At 40.1% G+C, this 18,222-nt stretch overlaps 1 non-coding gene and 1 pseudogene across 1 annotated transcript; both read right to left on the bottom strand.

Annotated features, from left to right (window-relative positions):
* Window positions 1-1,000: 1,000 nt before the first annotated feature.
* Window positions 1,001-2,244, bottom strand: LOC136158207 (obg-like ATPase 1 pseudogene; annotated as a pseudogene).
* Window positions 2,245-17,887: 15,643 nt separating this feature from the next.
* Window positions 17,888-17,991, bottom strand: LOC136162112 (U6 spliceosomal RNA). Its single transcript, XR_010661959.1, has one exon. It is a non-coding gene; the product is annotated as a U6 spliceosomal RNA (small nuclear RNA).
* Between the last annotated feature and the right edge of the window lie 231 nt (window positions 17,992-18,222).

Here is an 18,222-nt window from a genome sequence, read left to right on the forward strand (position 1 = left end):
AATTTCCAAAACCCATATTCCCAGGCATGTTCCCAGGCTTCCCAGGTGGCACCAGTGTAAAGAACCTGGCTGCCAGTGCAGGAGACATAAGAGATGTGGGTTCGATCCCTGGGTTGAGAAGATTCCCCAGAGAAGGAAATGGCAACCCACTTAGGTATTCTTGCCTGGAAAATCCCATGCTCAGAGGAGCCTGGCAGGCTACAGTCCATGGGGTCATAAAAGAGTCAGACATGGGAAAAAAAAAAAAAAAAAAAGAGTCAGACATGACTTAGCTTAGTCAGAAGCAACTTAGCATTCATTCACGTTCCCAGAAATACTGACAATCCTGCTTTTCTCAGACAAAAGGGTAGACAAACTATTCCAAGTCTACAGAGCTCCTCTTCACAAATTTACCCCAGTCCTACTTTCAACACCAAGGGCAAAATATAAACAGAAACATTGGGGGTATGGAAAAGATTGTAATTCGGAATCTGAAGATTGAGGTTTTTTTCTCAGTGATCTTTATCCTTCTAAGTTTCATTTTCCTTGTGTGAAAAATAAAAACTAACACAAAAATCACCTGATTAATATAGGTATTTTTGTTTTGTTTTGTTTTGTCAAATGTGTTATTGAGTGTAGACATCTGGAGTGCTGTAAAACATGAATTATCTGTAGATTCAAAAAGGAGCAAGCCACACTGTCCTCACTGTCAAATGTGTCAGGCTTGGCATATATGATGGAGATTAATGAAGTATCATGACAGTAATATGGTTCCTGAGAAGCTTCTACAATTTGGAGTAGGGTCTTAATCACGTGAAAAGCAAAGCTGTTCACATTTAGTGAACTTGTGTCTCATTGGAGGTACACAGTATTTTAATTTTAAAACAAATAAAAATAATCGTTTGTAGAAGATTCCCATCACCCCAACTTTACCTCCCCTTTCAGTTTTCAGAAATTTTAATTAAAAAAAAAGTATATGCCTTTTGGAAGTTGTACATTTTACCTGAGCAATAATTAAAATTTATTTCTTTGGTTGCTGAGGTGTATTAAATTTGAAGAAGATAATATCTTCGTCTTCAACAATATAATTTCTGCCTTGTTGTCTGTACTTTCCAGCAGCCTTGACTGCATTTTCAGAACCTTCCTCTTTAAAATCTTCATATTTCATTACTTCAGCCATAATGAGTCCTTTTTCAAAATCTGTGTGAATCTTTCCTGCAGCTTGAGGAGCCTTCATCCCTATCCTGATGGTCCATGCACGCACTTCATATGGGCCTACAGTGAAAAAGTATTCTAGTTGGAGTGCTGCAAACCCAGCTTTAATGATCTTTGGCAAAGCACTTTGTGTCATGTTCACTTCCAGATACTTCTGTCTCTCCTCAGCACTCAATTCTTGCAACCTAAGTTCCAAGGCCCCACTAAAAGAAATGACCAAGGCACCTGGGTCATACTTGTCCACCCACTCTTTAATTTTTATCAACCATTTGTTTTTCTTTCTAATGTAGTCTTTTTCAGAAAGATTAACCAAGTAGACCATTGGTTCTGAAGTCAGAAATAAGTGTTTATTCAATACTTCAATCTCTTTGTCATTCCAATCATGATAGAATCGAACAGGTTTCTCTTGATCTATAACCCAGGATTTGACTTTGCACATTATGTCATATTCAGGTTTTAGTTTTTTATCTCCTCCTCTCACAGCCACTTTCTCTAATTTATCTATAATGGGCCCAATCATTTCCTCATCTTTAAGCTGAAGCTCTTCATGTATTATTTCTATATCTCAAACAGGATCTACACTTCTTTCAACATGTGTGATATCATCATCTTCAAAAGCACATGTTAAATGAAAGATTCCATCACAGGCACTAATATGAGATAAAAAGGCATTTCCCAGGCCTTGCCCATTGTGAGCCCTTTTTACAAGGCCAGCAATATCCACTACATTTAGAAAAGCAGGAATTTTGCTTGCTGGTTTGTGGTACTGGCAAAGAAAGTCAAATCTTTCATCAGGAACAGCTACTCTGTTCTCATTTGGATCCACAGTGCAGAATGGGAAGTTTTCTGCTGAAGCTTGACTATTGGTTAGTACATTGAAGAAGGTAGATTTCCCAACATTTGGTAATCCAACAATACCAATTTTCAAGGAGGTTCCAAATCTTCCAATGACTGGGGGTGGTTTAATTCCATCACCTCCCTTTTTGGGGGGCATTGTGCTCGCGGCGCGCGATGACACAGGGTCCCAGCGGCAGCGGGAGATGGGTCCTACCGGCAACGGGAGGCGGGGAGGAAGGAGGAGAGCAGGTATTTTTTTTTTTTTAAGTTCTTTGCTAACTCTACCGCATGATGCAAATGAGTTATTAAATTGAATGTGGCTGCCCAAGTGTGGCAGGTTCTGCACCTTTAAAACCTTATAGCACAGTCGTTTTCTTGGTGTATTCCTCAAGCTTGGTTCTATGGATCTCCCTATTAGAGTCTGACACACTCAACCTTGGGGAGGAGGTTTTTTGCTATTTTCAAAACTTCCATAGGATTTTAAAATTTAAATAAAATTGGAATTGCCAAACTTCCCTATTTCTCTACCGTTAGATAAACAGTGTGGAGCTATATAACTTGGCAGAGCATTTGGAAATTTTCCTGATGATTTGTCTCTTTCCAAAACCACACATAAGAATCTACTGCATTTGGCAGTGACAAATTTGAACTGCTTGCCATACAAGATTATGAAGGCTGATTGGAGGAAAGCGGGCTACAGCTGCATTTATCATGATGATTTCAGGGACGAAGGACAATATCTTTGGTGTAATTTTTCCTTCCACATAAATCTCAGATGCATAGCATCTCCCACCTGAACTGTGCACTTGTGGGGAAAAGGACCTCACTGTCCTTTTCGTTGCTCTTGAGGTTTTGGCTGTACCTCACCACATCTGGGATCTTAGTTTCCCAATTAGGGATCAAACTTGTGCTCCCTGAATTGGGAGTGCAGAGTCTTAACCACGGGCCACCAGGAAAAATCCCAACACAATCCTTTGCTAGAACTTGGGGAAAAAAAGGACCAAAGAAACAGACGGCAACTTGCTTATCAAAGTCCAATGGGACTCAATGTTCTCTAGGACCAATGGGAACTTGACACTAAAGCACATTGTCCAGGTGGGATACATGAGTCAGGTGCTCGGGCCTGGTGCACTGGGAGGACCCTGAGGAGTCGGGTGGGGAGGGAGGTGGGAGGGGGGATCGGGATGGGGAATACATGTAACTATATGGCTGATTCATGTCAATGTATGACAAAACCCACTGAAATGTTGTAAAGTGATTGGCCTCCAACTAATAAAATAATATTAAAAAAAAAAAAAAAAAAAAAAAAAAAAGATATTATCTTGATAATAAGATATTAACTCATCTTGATAAGTAAAAAAAAAAAAAAAAAAAAAAAAAAAAAAAAAAAAAGCACATTGTCAGAACCTCCCTAGTGTCCCAGTGGTTAAGAATCCCCTGCCAATGCAGAGAACATAGGTTCGATCCCTGGTCAGAAACTAAAAGTGCCACAAATACAGAGCCTGTGCACTCTAGAATCCATGCTCTGCAACTAGAGAGCAGCCCTCCACTCCTTTAGAGAAAACCTAAACAGCAACAAAGAATCCATGAGCCAACATGAAGACCCAGCATAACCAAAATGAAATAAAATTTTTTAAAAAGAGAGATAACCAAATTTTTTTTTAAGTGCCCTGTCTTTCTTGTATTAAGCAGAACCAGCCTGAGGAGGAAGCTTGCCTGGTGAGAACTACTGTCTCCCCCTGCCTGTAGCAAATGTACTTGAACCATTCACAGAGGATTCCACTCCTTCTCCCACCCCCACCCCCTCCCCTGCCTTGGATCAGCCAAAAAGCAAAGGGGAAGGAAAGCAGGCCATCCCTATGCTATAGAGCAAATACATACCAATTCTCATGCTCTTTCTTGCTGCAATTTGTCTGATTTTTTCCCAAGGATAACCCACTTAAGATCCAGGGGAAAGAAGAAAAAGTTCTTACTCATGTGTTCTACCTGGAGTGATAAAATGTCTGCAGGAGAACTTAACATTGTGGGTTTGATATTGATTTGGGATGGTTATAAGCTTAGGTGGCCTCTGAGATAGCCAAACTCAAATGGTAGGGCCAATGAATTGAGAGGGGTATCTGTCTGATACTCCCTCCACTGTGTGAGGCCAAGACCAAGCCTCAGTGTGAACCTGAAGCTGAGGAAGGGTTTTGATCCTGAGAGGCTGAGATTAGGGTAGGGAGGTCCCATTGGAGGTAAGTGGATTCCCCAAGAATCAAGGAGGTCAGCCTATGAAGTCAGAACCAGGCAGGAATCTCAACCTTGCAGGAGTCAAAGGCAGGATCCATCAGATATGGAGTCAAGACAGGAGCAGGCAGGGATGAAATCTAAGCTAAAGCAGATGAGACACAAATCCCAAAGGGTTCATGGTCTTGTGTAAAGACCCAGATCACCTATAAGTAGGGTTTGTGACTCCAACTTGCACATCAGTAGATTAAGGAGATTTGCATGGGTTGGGCTGGCTAATCACACCAACACAAAGGGTGACAACCTACTGAGCTGCTGCCATGTAGAAATTTATTAAAACAGGACAAGGAGGACTTCTTATCTTTTTAAAATAATAATAAAAAATAACATGAAACTAACTTATTGAACTCTTCGTATGTTTCTGACCTCTTCTAAAAACATTACACAACCGGCCTCATTTAATACTCATACTTTAAGGATGTTATTATTCCTATCCCTATTTTCCATTTGAATGAAAAGAAAAACAATCATAGAGAAGTTAAACAAATAGCCAAGAGTCCTACTGCCAGTAGGAGATGAAGCTGGATTCAAAACCAGATCATCTGTCTTCAGAGCCCTCCAGCTTGACCATCAGCTACACCATGCAATAAAAGTCTTTTACTATTAATAGTATTAACATATCCGACCTCCTTAGTGAAAGTGAAAATGTTAGCCACTCAGTCGTGCCTGACTGCATCCCACTAGTCTCCTCTGTCCATGGGATTTTCTAGGCAAGGATACTGGTGTAGTTTGCCATTTCCTTCTCCAGGGGATTTTACCAACCCAGGGATCAAACTCAGGTCTCCTGCACTGCAGGCAGATTCTTTACCGATTGAGTGACCAGGGAAGACCAACCTCCTTAGGGTAACAATCAAATAATTCCTACAAAGTAGTCAAAAGCACAGATCTGGGTCTTCCCTGGTGGTCCAGTGGTTGAGAATCTGCTTTGCAATTCAGGGGACATGGGTTTGATCCCTGGTTGGGGAGCTAGGATTCCACATGCCACAGAGCAACTAAGCCCATGCACCACAGCTAGAGAATCCATGGGCCAAACAAAAGGTCCCAAGTGCTGCAATTAATACCCAACACAGTCAAATAAATATATAAAGAAATATTTTTTAAAAAAACCAAGGCTAATAGGAGGTCAAATATTTAGACTCAGGAATTGTGAGAAGAGGTAAGGATTCTAAAATCATCTAGTCCAACCCCCATGTCATATAGATAAGTTACTTGCCCAAAGTCACTGTCATTGAGACTTCATACTCATCCATATCTGACTCTCCATTCCTCTGCAGACACACAGGAAGTTCACACTTTCCAGCCCTCTGGCAGACATTTCATTGGTTAATGGACTGGAGATGGCATTGATGGGTGTCATCTCTGGACTGAAGTATTAATGTGGAGGCATTTGAGAGCAAGTGTGAGTTCTCCATGATCTCCCTGCTGTGGTGACCCCAGTAACTGCATATTCCCCAGGTTACAAGATCTCCGAGGCACCATTTGGAAGAAGTCTACCTCAGAGTCCTCAGACGGGAGTGTGCTTTGCATAAAGAAGTAAATGCCTATGTGTTAAGCAAATAAAGATTTTACCATGGCAAAGACCCCCTCCATCTTGATTAACACAGCCACCTGATTAGTATCAGCTAATGACACTGACTCCTTACCCAAATTATAAATCTTCTTTTAAAATCTCCTTCAGTCCAATAAATTCCATGAATCAAATAGTTTTACTTCCACATACAGAAAATTGAAATTGAAATCCTATCTCACAATACTCACACAAATTAACTCAAAATAGATTAAAGGTTTACACATAACACCTGAAACTATAAAACTCCTAGAAGAAATATAGGGAAGATCATTGATCTTGGCAATAATTTTTTTGAATATGACCAAAAAAAAAAGCACAAGCAACAAAAACAAAAATCAATACATGGGACTACAGCAAATGGAAAAGCTTCCAAACAGCAGATGAGACAATCAACAAAATGAGAAGACAGCCTACAGAACAGGAGAAAATATTTGCAAACCATATGTTAGATAAGAAGTTAATATCCAAAATATAAAGAACTCATACAACTCAACAACAAAAAACAAACAATTCAATTTAAAAATAAGCAGGGGAAATATATAGATGTTTTTTCCCCAAAGACATCCAAATGATGAAAGGGTATATCAAAGGATGCTCAACATAACATTTTGAAATATATTAAAATTTCTCAAATTTAGAGATCATATTTCATGTACTCTCAACTCTAAGACATGGCTAAAATGGGGAAGAAATATAAAAGGCTCCCAGGTCACAGAAACTTATGAAAGGAAATCCATGCATTTTATACCATAGGAGAGTCTCTTCAGCTCATGCAGGGCTTGGTGATTTTTAATTTACATAAAGTTCTAATCAACCATTCTTTGTCTTCCAATCACAGATTGTTTCTAGAAGCAAGCACACAGGTAGCAAAAGTGATAGCTGAAAGAGGGCTCAAATGAAAAATGACTCAGTCTATGACAATAGTCAGTGATCAGAGAAACAGCTTGAGTCCTTTTTGTTTAACAGTCTGTAAGTCAGCAGAAGAATGTGTACCATATTTGAAAACATTTTCCTCCAAGATTTTTTTTTTTAAGTTTGGGGTTTAAAAGAAAGAACTCCATGTTTTAAAGTTATTAAAAAAAATAAAAATGAAGATGGAGACAAAAACAAACAAATCTGTTTCCAAATGCTACAAGGTTTTATTAAGTTGGGATTTGGAGAATTTTTATTTTCTGCATTTTACTTAAATATTTAATTTTTGTGCAATGATCATGTATTATTTTTGTGATACAAAGATAATTTTTTTAAAGGATAAATGCAGGGTATGAAAAAGTCACACTGAGTGAATAATTCAACTAGGTTAAAAAAAATGGTGTCAACCCTGCTAATCTACTCTTGGACAAGGACATGCTTGCATGTTTAGTTGTGTCCAACTCTTTGCAGCCCCATGGACTGTAGCCTGTCAGGCTTCTCTGTCCATGGTATTCTCCAGGCAAGAATACTGGTATGGGTTGCATCTCTTCCTCCAAAGGATCTTCCTGAGCCAGGGATCAAACCAGCATCTCCTGTGTCTCCTGTATTGCAGGTGGATTTGTTATCCACTGAGCCAATCTTCAGTTCAGTTCAGTCACTCAGTCGTGTCCGACTCTTTGCGACCCTATGAATCGCAGCATGCCAGGCCTCCCTGTCCATCACCAACTCCCAGAGTTTACTCAAACTCATGCCCATCGAGTCGGTGATGCCATCCAGCCATCTCATCCTCTGTCATCCCCTTCTCCTCCTGCCCCCAAACCCTCCCAGCATCAGGGTCTTTTCCAATGAGTCAACTCTTCGCATGAGGTGGCCAAAGTATTGGAGTTTCAGCTTCAGCATCAGTCCTTCCAATGAACATCCAGGACTGATCTCCTTTAGGATGGACTGGTTGGAGGTCCTTGCAGTGCAAGGGACTCTCAAGAGTCTTCTCCAACACCATGCTGACTGTGGCTCAGACTCTGTATTGCCAAATTCAGACTTAAACTGAAGAAAGTAGGGAAAACCACTAGACCATTCAGGTATGACCTAAATCAAATCCCTTATGACTATACAGTGGAAGTGACAAATACATTTAAGGGACTACATCTGATAGAGTGCCTGATGAACTATGGACAGAGATTTGTGACACTGTATAGGAGATAGGGATCAAGACCATCCCCATGGAAAAGAAATGCAAAAAGGCAAACTGGTTGTCTGAGGAGGCCTTACAAATAGCTGTGAAGAGAAGCAAAAAGCAAAGGAGAAAAGGAAAGATATTCCCATTTGAATGCAGAGTTCCAAAGAATAGCCAGGAGAGAGAAGAAAGCCTTCCTCAGCAATCAATGCAAAGAAACAGAGGAAAACAACAGAATGGGAAAGACTAGAGATCTCTTCAAGAAAATTAGAGATACCAAGGGAACATTTCACGCAAAGATGGGCTCAATAAAGGACAGAAATGGTATGGACCTAACAGAAACAGAAGATATTAAGAAGAGGTGGCAAGAATACACAGAAGAACTGCACAAAAAAGATCTTAACGACTCAGATAATCACAACGGTGTGATCACTCACCTAGAGCCAATCTTAGGCATCATCAAATGAAAAACACCACTGAAAATAGTTTTTGTTTTTTTTTCTTGGCAACATGAGGCAGACAGTGCTCACCTGATTCCAACTTGGTTAAGCTCCTAACCAACCAACCCATCAATAATCAGATCATATGGTACTTTTAGAAAAATTGAGGCATCAACTAGTGTAGTCATGTCTAATGGAACAGAGCAGGTTCTACCTGCTTATTAATTTCTCTAATCAGTAAACAGACTGAGCTGCCTCTTCATGCCCAGGTGAGCTAAACCTTGGATGCATCATAAGAGATCAAAGTTATCCTGAATTTGATAAGGATATTGGTGTTTCCCTAAAAGGACAGATACCACAATGTAACATAGGGTTGTGACCAAGTTGTGCAACCTATTGCCTAAAAAATGAGTCCACAGATAAAGACAGGATGGAAAATTCATATTTTTTCCATTCCAGCATGTCAATTCCCAGGTTGGTATATTCAAAAGATTTAATTGCTGAGGTTCAGCCTGATTCCTGACAAATTTAAAGATATGCCGGGGTAAACAACTGGTCTGTTTACATCAATGCATTCTTGCTGAACATTAATCAGCCTTAGTGAGTTTCTTTTTAAAACCTGGAATTATGCATTGGCTAAGGAACTATTTCTTTCAAAAACCAAACCACTGAGCTATATGTCTTTTAAATAGAATGAGTAGTCAACCAAAACAAAAGAAAAAGGGCTTCCAATCTTACCTCACACTGCTGAAAAACTACCTCAGAATATCTTGAAAGAGGCCACCAATAGCAGGTTTTATGTAGGCCCTTAACAGCACCATTAAAGGGAGAAAAAAAAGTCAGAAAATTGGCATGATGTTGCTGACAGGCCTGCCAGCACTGCTGGGAGAGGACATCTCTAGCCAAACCACAATTCCTGCCATAATCAAACTGAATTATGAAACAAAAGAAAACATCTTGCTCTAGTTTAAGCAGGTCATAAGCCAAATTATCCTTGAAAAGTCTTTGCAGGGAGAAAAAACAAACCCAATTTGTAGAGGAGAAAATGAGATGCTAAGCAATGCTTAAAATCTTGCCCAGGAAGGAGACTGCCTACATCATACGCACATTGAAGGTGTAAATAAATAAGTGGGCATGTTTATCAGCAACTCTCCCAAGGATTGGGGTGTGCTTTAGCTGACTGAAACTCAAAGACATCTGCCAGATAGGTGCATCATAGCAACACTGGGTGTTGAGGCGAAAACGGGATCAGTGAGGACTGTCCCAGTCAGAAAGTGTGTGCTCATTGAAGGGGATGAAAGCCTGGTGTTGACAGATTTTCTCATTTTTTAAAGAAAAGTCAGTAGGTAAAGTAAAATTGATCTATAATGTTGTGTTACTTTCAGATGTATGGCAAAGTGATTCCATGATACATATACACAAGCAAATACATACATATACATATTTCTCAGATTCTTTTTAATCATAGCTTATTACAAGATATTGTATATAGCAACCTATGCTGTAACAGGTCCTTGTTGTTTATCTATTTTATATTATAGAAGTGAGTATGTTAATCCCTAACTTCTAATTTATCTCTCCCTTCTCTTCCCCTCAGGTAATCATAAGTTTGTCTTCTATGTCTGTGAGTTTGTTTCTGTTTTGTTAATAAGTTCATTTGTATCATATTTTTAGATTCCACATATGAGATATCATGTGATATTTGTCTTTCATTGACTTCACTTAGTATGATAAACTTTATGTCCAAAAAGCCAGTTATATCAGTGTTAATCTTAATTTCTTGATTTCAAATGCAGGCAAACAATTCTGAATAAATATTTTATCATTATTTAGGTCAGTACTACATGTGACAAACTTAACACATGTCAACCACAAGTTGTAACCGCTGATTTAATCCATTGCTTCCTTGATTCAAAATTATTTTCTGAAGTACACTCACAGACATAGAAAATAATAAAAATTAAAATGAAAAACAAAAAAACTAGTCAGAGAAGGAAGGGATGTAAAGAGAGGTTGGGGTTAGGAGATGTAAGCTTTTACGTATAGAATGGATGAACAAGGTCCTACTGTATAGCACAGAGAACTATATTCAATATTCTATGATAAGCTATAATGGAAAAAATATTTTAAAAAGGAATGTATATATATCTAAATCACTTTGCTGTATAGTAGAAATTAAGACAACATTATAAATGAATTTTACTTCAATTTTTAAAAGTTGGTAATAAGAAAAAAAAAGGATGCTGAAAAATATTTTGGAAGCTAAAAATACATTTTGGAACCTGGGGTTAGAGATGGAAAACCATTTAAAAAGAAAGGTGAAATCCCATTTGGGAGGGAAGCAGAACCAAGGTGGTACATGGAGGTGGCAGTGGGAATGGAAAGAGGAATATGTTTGAGAAGGATTGGTGAAGCTTGTCACCAGGATTTGACAATTTTTCAATGTGGGAGGTGAAGGACTGGGGGAAACCAGACATCACTTTAATTTTTTTAAGACTGAGAGAATTTGATGCCACTAACCCAAGGAGATGTGGGAAAACAAATTGTTAAAACGAATTCAATTTGAGTACTGGCTATTCAGGCAGGTCTAAAAGCATTAGAGAGAAACCTGAAGTTAATGTTTGCGACTACAACACAAAACAAAAATCTCATGGATATAGCAGTTCTTCCAAGATTCTTGCAAATTGGGAAAAAAAAAAAAATGCATATGGGAGAGAAATAGACTTAATTTCGCCTAAAAGTATAACAACCTTGTTCAAGATTTCTGGCAGAATCCAGAAAAGGAAGAAAGGTGAAAACATGGTTGCACAAGAGTGTTGTTTTACTTTTGCATAAGAAACACTGGGAGGAATGACTTCTGTTTTGCCTAATGGACCACAGCTGAGTAAGCTGAAACCTGATGTTTACGTTCCATCTTCCAACCTCTGCTCTGGACCTGAAACCTGAAGTTTCACATTCCATCTTCCAACCTCGGCTCTGTGTCTGAAGTTCGCACTTAATGAGATACATGAAAGACTCCATTAAATTATGAAATCTACTGTTCTGCTGCTGGTTGAGAAAGGTTTTCATGCAACAAAAGTGGGGTCTCATATACAAAGGAAAGGGGCTGGAGTTTTAGCCCTTTCCTTGGAGTCACAAGGAGTTGGACATGACTGAACATGCATGCACATCAAATTTGCATGGAGAGGATAAATAACTGTGGTTTAGAATACGGGTTTGGCTCACGATTTCTTAAGTTCAAATCCCACTACTGCCCTAACGAGAGGAAGTCACTTACTTCTCTATGCTTCCAGTCCCTCATCTGTAAAACAGAAATAGTCATAACCTCTAAAGGTTGTTGTGAGGATTAATTGAGAACCACATGGTAAGTGCACTTAAAAATTATTAAATAGGATTGCTTCACAATTACCCTTTTTTTGGTATAGAAACTTTTACCAAGAACTAATGAACAATTCCTCTCATACTTTAGTCTAACCCATGAGGAGATCTCCTATTTTCCACAACAAAAATTTCCCTTGACTTGGCATGAGTAGAGGAGGAACTTTAAGACCTGTGAGTGAATTAATGCCTTCTGTAAAGGGAATTCTCAGAGGCCTCCCCACTCTGAGAAGACATAAGGAAACACTAGTCAGAGAGTTAACCTCCTGTGAGGTGTCTTTCCTATATAGGAAGTTAGGCAGACAATTATTCATCCATAAAACAGAATGAAATAAAGCCATTTGTAGCAACATGGATGGACCTAAATATTATCATGCTAAGTGAAGTAAGCCAGACATGAGAACGATAAATACCACATGATGTTGCTTATATGTGAAATCTAAAAAACAAATAAACTTATTTTCAAAACAGAATGAGATTCAGACACAGAACAAATTTTTGGTTACCAAAGCAGAAAGGGCAGGGGATAAATTGGGAGTTTGGGATTAATATATACACTCTACAATATAATATAATATAGGTAACCAGTAAGGATTTACTGAATAACACAGGAAACCTACGAGGAAAAGGAGTCTGAAGAATGTGTGTGTGTGTGTGTGTGTGTGTGTGTGTGTGCAACTGAATCACTGTGCTGTACACCTGAAACTAACACATTATAAATCAACTATACTTCAATTTTTGAAAAAAGCACACAACACAAAAACTACTCCTACCATGGCTGATTTCAAGCAACCAAAGGAATGTTAAGTTGGAAGATCTATGCACAATTTGCTCCAGTCAGCCAAAATAAACTTTTTCTTCAATACATCGTTGTCACTACACAAACCACCTCTTAAGCCACCAATGAGGCATTTCTCATGTATAGTCTCAGATAACACTGCTGTCCTGGGGGACATCTTTTGGAAAAGTTTGGGGAAAATTCCCTCATCTGAATGGGAAATTAGCTGAGAGTCACAGCCAGAAGCACCCTGTACTGCAGGGAGCCTGGGTGTCACAGATCCATCTCTTTAGGGTGGCCTCACACATTCATGTCTGGTGACATGGGGTAGTTGTCCTCCTGATTTGGAGTCTTGATCCTGGGAATGGAAAACTGGCCATACCAAAATTCCTATGACCATTTTTTCAGGGATACTCCTCCTTCCCTGATGCCTGCCCTGAGAGATGGTCCATGTAAGCTTAGTTCTTCCCATTCCTCTCAACAGGGTATTTGCACTCGATATTTGACATGTTCTCCATTTTTCTCACCCATTGTTGACTTAGCCTTGGCTCTTAGCAGAGAACCAGGCACCTCCTTCTCTGATGGGGAAATGGAGAGACTAGCAAAGAACTCCCTGCAGAAGGGCTTTGGAAAGGTGCCTATTTGGAAGGGGCAGTGTCTGCAATGGCGCAGGAGTGGCAGAGAGGAGCTAGCCCATGTCCAAGGTCGGGGCGGTGGCCGAGAGGAGCTACCCAACTTCCAAGGTAAGGAGCAGTGGCTGCACTTTGCTGGAGCAGCTGTGAAGGGATACCCCACATCCAAGGTAAGAGAAACCCAAGTAAGATAGTAGGGACTGAGAGAGGGCATCAGAGGGCAGACAGACTGAAACCACAATCACAGACAACTAGCCAATCTGATCACATGGACCACAACTTTGTCTAACTCAATGAAACTAAGCCATGCCATGTGGGGCCACCCAAGATAGACGGGTCATGGTGGAAACGTCTGACAGATGTGGTCCGCTGGAGAAGGGAATGTTAAACCACTTCAGTATCCTTGCCTTGAGAACCCATGAACAGTATGAAAAGGCAAAAAGATAGGACACTGAAAGATGAACTCCCCAAATCAGTAGGTGCCCAATATGCTACTGGAGATCAGTGGAGAAATAACTCCAGAAAGAATGAAGGAATGGAGCCAAAGCAAAAAAAACACACCCAGTTGTGGATGGGACTGGTGATAGAAGGAAGGTTAGATGCTGTAAAGAGCAATACTGCATAGGAACCTGGAATGTTAGGTCCATGAATCAAGGCAAATTGGAAGTGGTCAAACAGGAGATGGCCAGAGTGAACATCAACATTCTAGGAATCAACAAACTAAGATGGACTGGAATGGGTGAATTTAATTCAGATGACCATTATATCTACTACTGTGGGCAGGAATCCCTCAGAAGAAATGGAGTAGTCATCATAGTCAACAAAACAGTCCAAAATGCGGTACTTGGATGCAATCTCAAAAACAATAGAATGATCTCTGTTCATTTCCAAGGCAAACCATTCAATATCACGGTAATCCAGGTCTATGCCCTGAACAGTAATGCTGAAGAAGCTGAAGTTGAATGGTTCTATGAAGACCTACAAGACCGTCTAGAACTAACACCCAAAAAGATGTCCTTTTCATTATAGGGGACTGGAATGCAAAAGTAGGAAGTCAAGAGATACCTGGAGTAACAGGCAAATTTGGCTTTGGAGTACAGAATGAAGCAGGGCCAAGGCTAATAGAGTTCTGGCAAGATAACACACTGGTCATAGCAAACATCCTCTTCCAACAACACAAAAGAAGACTCTACACATGGACATCACCAGATGGTCAACACTGAAATCAGACTGATTCTATTCTTTGCAGCCAAAGATGGAGAAGCTCTATACAGTCAGCAAAAACAAGACCGGGAGCTGACTGTGGCTCAGATCATGAACTCCTTATTGCCAAATGACTTAAATTGAAGAAAGTGGGGGAAACCACTAGACCATTCAGGTATGACCTAAATCAAATCCCTTATGACTATACAGTGGAAGTGAAAGTAGATTTAAGGGACTAGATCTGATAGACAGAATGCCTGATGAACTTTGGACAGAGGTTCGTGACATTGTACAGGAGACAGGGATCAAGGCCATCCCCATGGAAAAGAAATGCAAAAAAGCAAAATGGCCGTTTGAGGAGGTCTTACAAATAGCTGTGAAAAGAAGAGAAGCAAAAAGCAAAGGAGAAAAGGAAAGATATTCCTATTTGAATGCAGAGTTCCAAAGAATAGCCAGGAGAGATAAGAAAGCCTTCCTCAGCGATCAATGCAAAGAAATGTTGTTAGAGAAAAACAACAGAATGGGAAAGACTAGAGATCTCTTCAAGAAAATTAGAGATACCAAAGGAACATTTCATGCAAAGATGGGCTCAATAAAGGACAGAAATGGTATGGACCTGACAGAAGCAGAAGATATTAAGAAGAGGTGGCAAGAATACACAGAAGAACTGTACAAAAAAGATATTAATGACCCAGAGAATCACGATGCTGTGATCACTCACACTCACCTAGAGCCAGACATCCTGGAATGTGAAGTCAAGTGGGCCTTAGGTAGCATCACTACGAACAAAGCAAGTGGAGGTGATGGAATTCCAGTTGAGCTATTTCAAATCCTGAAAGATGATGCTGTGAAAGTGCTGCACTCAATATGCCAGTAAATTTGGAAAACTCAGCAGTGGCCACAGGACTGGAAAAGATCAGTTTTCATTCCAATCCCTAAGAAAGGCAATCCCAAAGAATGCTCAAACTACCGCACAATTGCACTCATCTCACACACTAGTAAAATAATGCTCAAAATTCTCTAAGCCAGGCTTCAACAGTACACGAACCGTGAAATTCCAGATGTTCAAGCTGGTTTTAGAAAAGGCAGAGGAACCAGAGATCAAATTGCCAACATCCATTGGATCACCGAAGAAGCAAAAGAGCTCCAGAAAAACATCTATTTCTACTTTATTGACTATGCCAAAGCCTTTGACTGTGTGGATCACAATAAACTGTGGAAAATTCTGAAAGAGATGGGAATACCAGACCACTTGACCTGCCTCTTGACAAACCTGTATGCAGGTCAGGAAGCAATGGTTAAAACTGGACATGGAACAACAGACTGGTTCCAAATAGGAAAAGGAGTACATCAAGGCTGTATATTGTCACCCTGCTTATTTAACTTATATGCAGAGTACATCATGAGAAGCATTGGACTGGAGAAAGCACAAACTGGAAATAAGATTGCTGGGAGAAATATCAATAACCTCAGATATTCAGATGACACCACCCTATGGCAGAAAGCGAAGAAGAACTAAAGAGCCTCTTGATGAAAGTGAAAGAGGAGAGTGAAAAAGTTGGCTTAAAGCTCAGCATTCAGAAAACTAAGATCATGGCATCTGGTCCCATCACTTCATGGGAAATAGATGGGGAAATAGTGGAAACAGTGGCTGACTTTATTTTTTTGGGCTCCAAAATCACTGCAGATGGTGACTGCAGCCATGAAATTAAAAGATGCTTATTCCTTGGAAGGAAAGTTATGACCAACTAGACAGCATATTAAAAAGCAGAGACATCACTTTGCCAACAAAGGTCCAGCTAGTCAAGGCAAGGTTTTTCCAGTGGTCATGTATGGATGTGAGAGTTGGACTGTGAAGAAAGCTGAGGGCAGAAGAATTGATGCTTTTAAACCGTGGTGTTGGAGAAGACTCTTGAGAGTCCCTTGGACTGCAGGGAGATCCAACCAGTCCATCCTAAAGGAGATCAGTCCTGGGTGTTCATTGGAAGGACTGATGTTGAAGCTGAAACTCCAATACTTTAGCCACTTGATGCGAAGAACTGACTCATTTGTAAAGACCCTGATGCTGGGAAAGATTGAGGGCAGGAGGAGAAGGGGACAACAGAGGATGAGATGGTTGGATGATATCACTGACTCAATGGACATGGGTTTGGGTAAACTCCGGGAGTTGGTGATGGACAGGGAGGCCTGGCGTGCTGTAGTCCATGGGGTCGCAGAGTCAGACATGACTGAGCGACTGAACTGAACTTGGAGCTGGCTCTTGACATCTCTGCTTTAACCAATGAGGCTCAGTCTCCTGGTATCCCATCATTGTACAACTGTTTCCTTTTGGCACAGATGACTGGGTGGGGGGCATGCCTTTTCTCATCTTCCTGCCGAGAACCTACTTCCCAGGATGTGGAAGCCATACGCGGAGGAAATGTATGATACTGCTGTGAAAACTGCAGAGTGCTGAAAAGCCATTAATTATCCCAACAGTGATCACACAGATGGAGTCAAGGGCTTAATTTATTTCTTCCTCTTAAACTTGATACACTCTTCTATTCTGGAACTTACTATTTAATGAACATATGTCAATTTGGTGTTCGAGTCCCATTCTGTTCCTCCCTGTATCACTTGTACCATCTTAGAGTTTCACACACAGAACCCTAAGTTTACAAATGATGAAATCGAGGTTCAGGGAAGTTCAAAGAGCTAGTAAGCTGCCGATACAGGATGTGAATTCACATCTTTGGATTCCAGTTGCAGTCATCACATCGCCCTGACACAGGAGAGGTGATCAGTAACCTGCACTATAAATCCTCCTCTTCTTCAACCCTTGCCTGATGAAAATTTTGCTCTACCACTCACACTCTATCTTCAAATCACCAGGCAACTACTAAATACAAAATCAATCAATCAGCTAGGTCATAGAGGAAGTGATATGGGGGCTGAGTGATGGAAATGGCAAGATCCTGAAGCTGGGGAGTGGGGTGGAAGTAAAGATGCAGGAGGCACAAAACAAGGAGTAGACTCTGGGGCTCTCTGAGGGCAGAGGCACTTGCTGTCAGGCAGGCATATCACACCTCAAGGATAATACAGACCAGTGGTCCTCACAAGCTCTGGCTCCTGAAACCCCTAAAAGAATTTTCTATTTCCTTGTGTGTGTGTGTGTTTTTTTTAATTAATTTATATTTCAATTGAAGGATAATTGCTTTAAAGAATTTTGTTGTGTTCTGTCAAACCTCAACATGAATCAGCTATAGGTATACACATGTCCCTTCCCTCTTTAACTCCCTCCTTATCCCACCCCTCTAGGTTGATACAGGGTCCTGTTGAGTTCCCTGAGACACACAGCAAATTCCCGTTGGCTATCTATTTTACATATGGCAATGTAAGTTTCCATGTTACTCTCTCCATATATCTCACCCTCTTCTCCCCTCTCCCCATGACCATAAGTCTGTTCTCTATGTCTGTTTCTCCATTGCTTCCTTGAAAATAAATAAAACTATGGAGTGCTTCACAAATTTAAGTATCATCCTTATGCAGGGGCCATGTTAATCTCTGTATTATTCCAATTTTAGTATATGTGCTGCTAAAGCAAACACTTCGCGTGTTTCAAAAGAGGACATCTAAAGCTCTTACATGCTGAAATACTTGGAAAAATTGTATTTTCTAAATTTCTGTATACTGTACACACATTTCAAATTTATTTTGGCCAAAACCTTAAGCAGAAGAATCTGTATGTTAGATTTACAAAAAAATATCCACAGACCTTAGTCAAACCCATTTTTATCAAATTGGGCTGCCAAAACCAGAATTACTATTAGAAACTATCA

This window comes from Muntiacus reevesi, chromosome 2 (assembly GCF_963930625.1).
Source record: "Muntiacus reevesi chromosome 2, mMunRee1.1, whole genome shotgun sequence".
Lineage (NCBI taxonomy): Eukaryota > Metazoa > Chordata > Mammalia > Artiodactyla > Cervidae > Muntiacus > Muntiacus reevesi.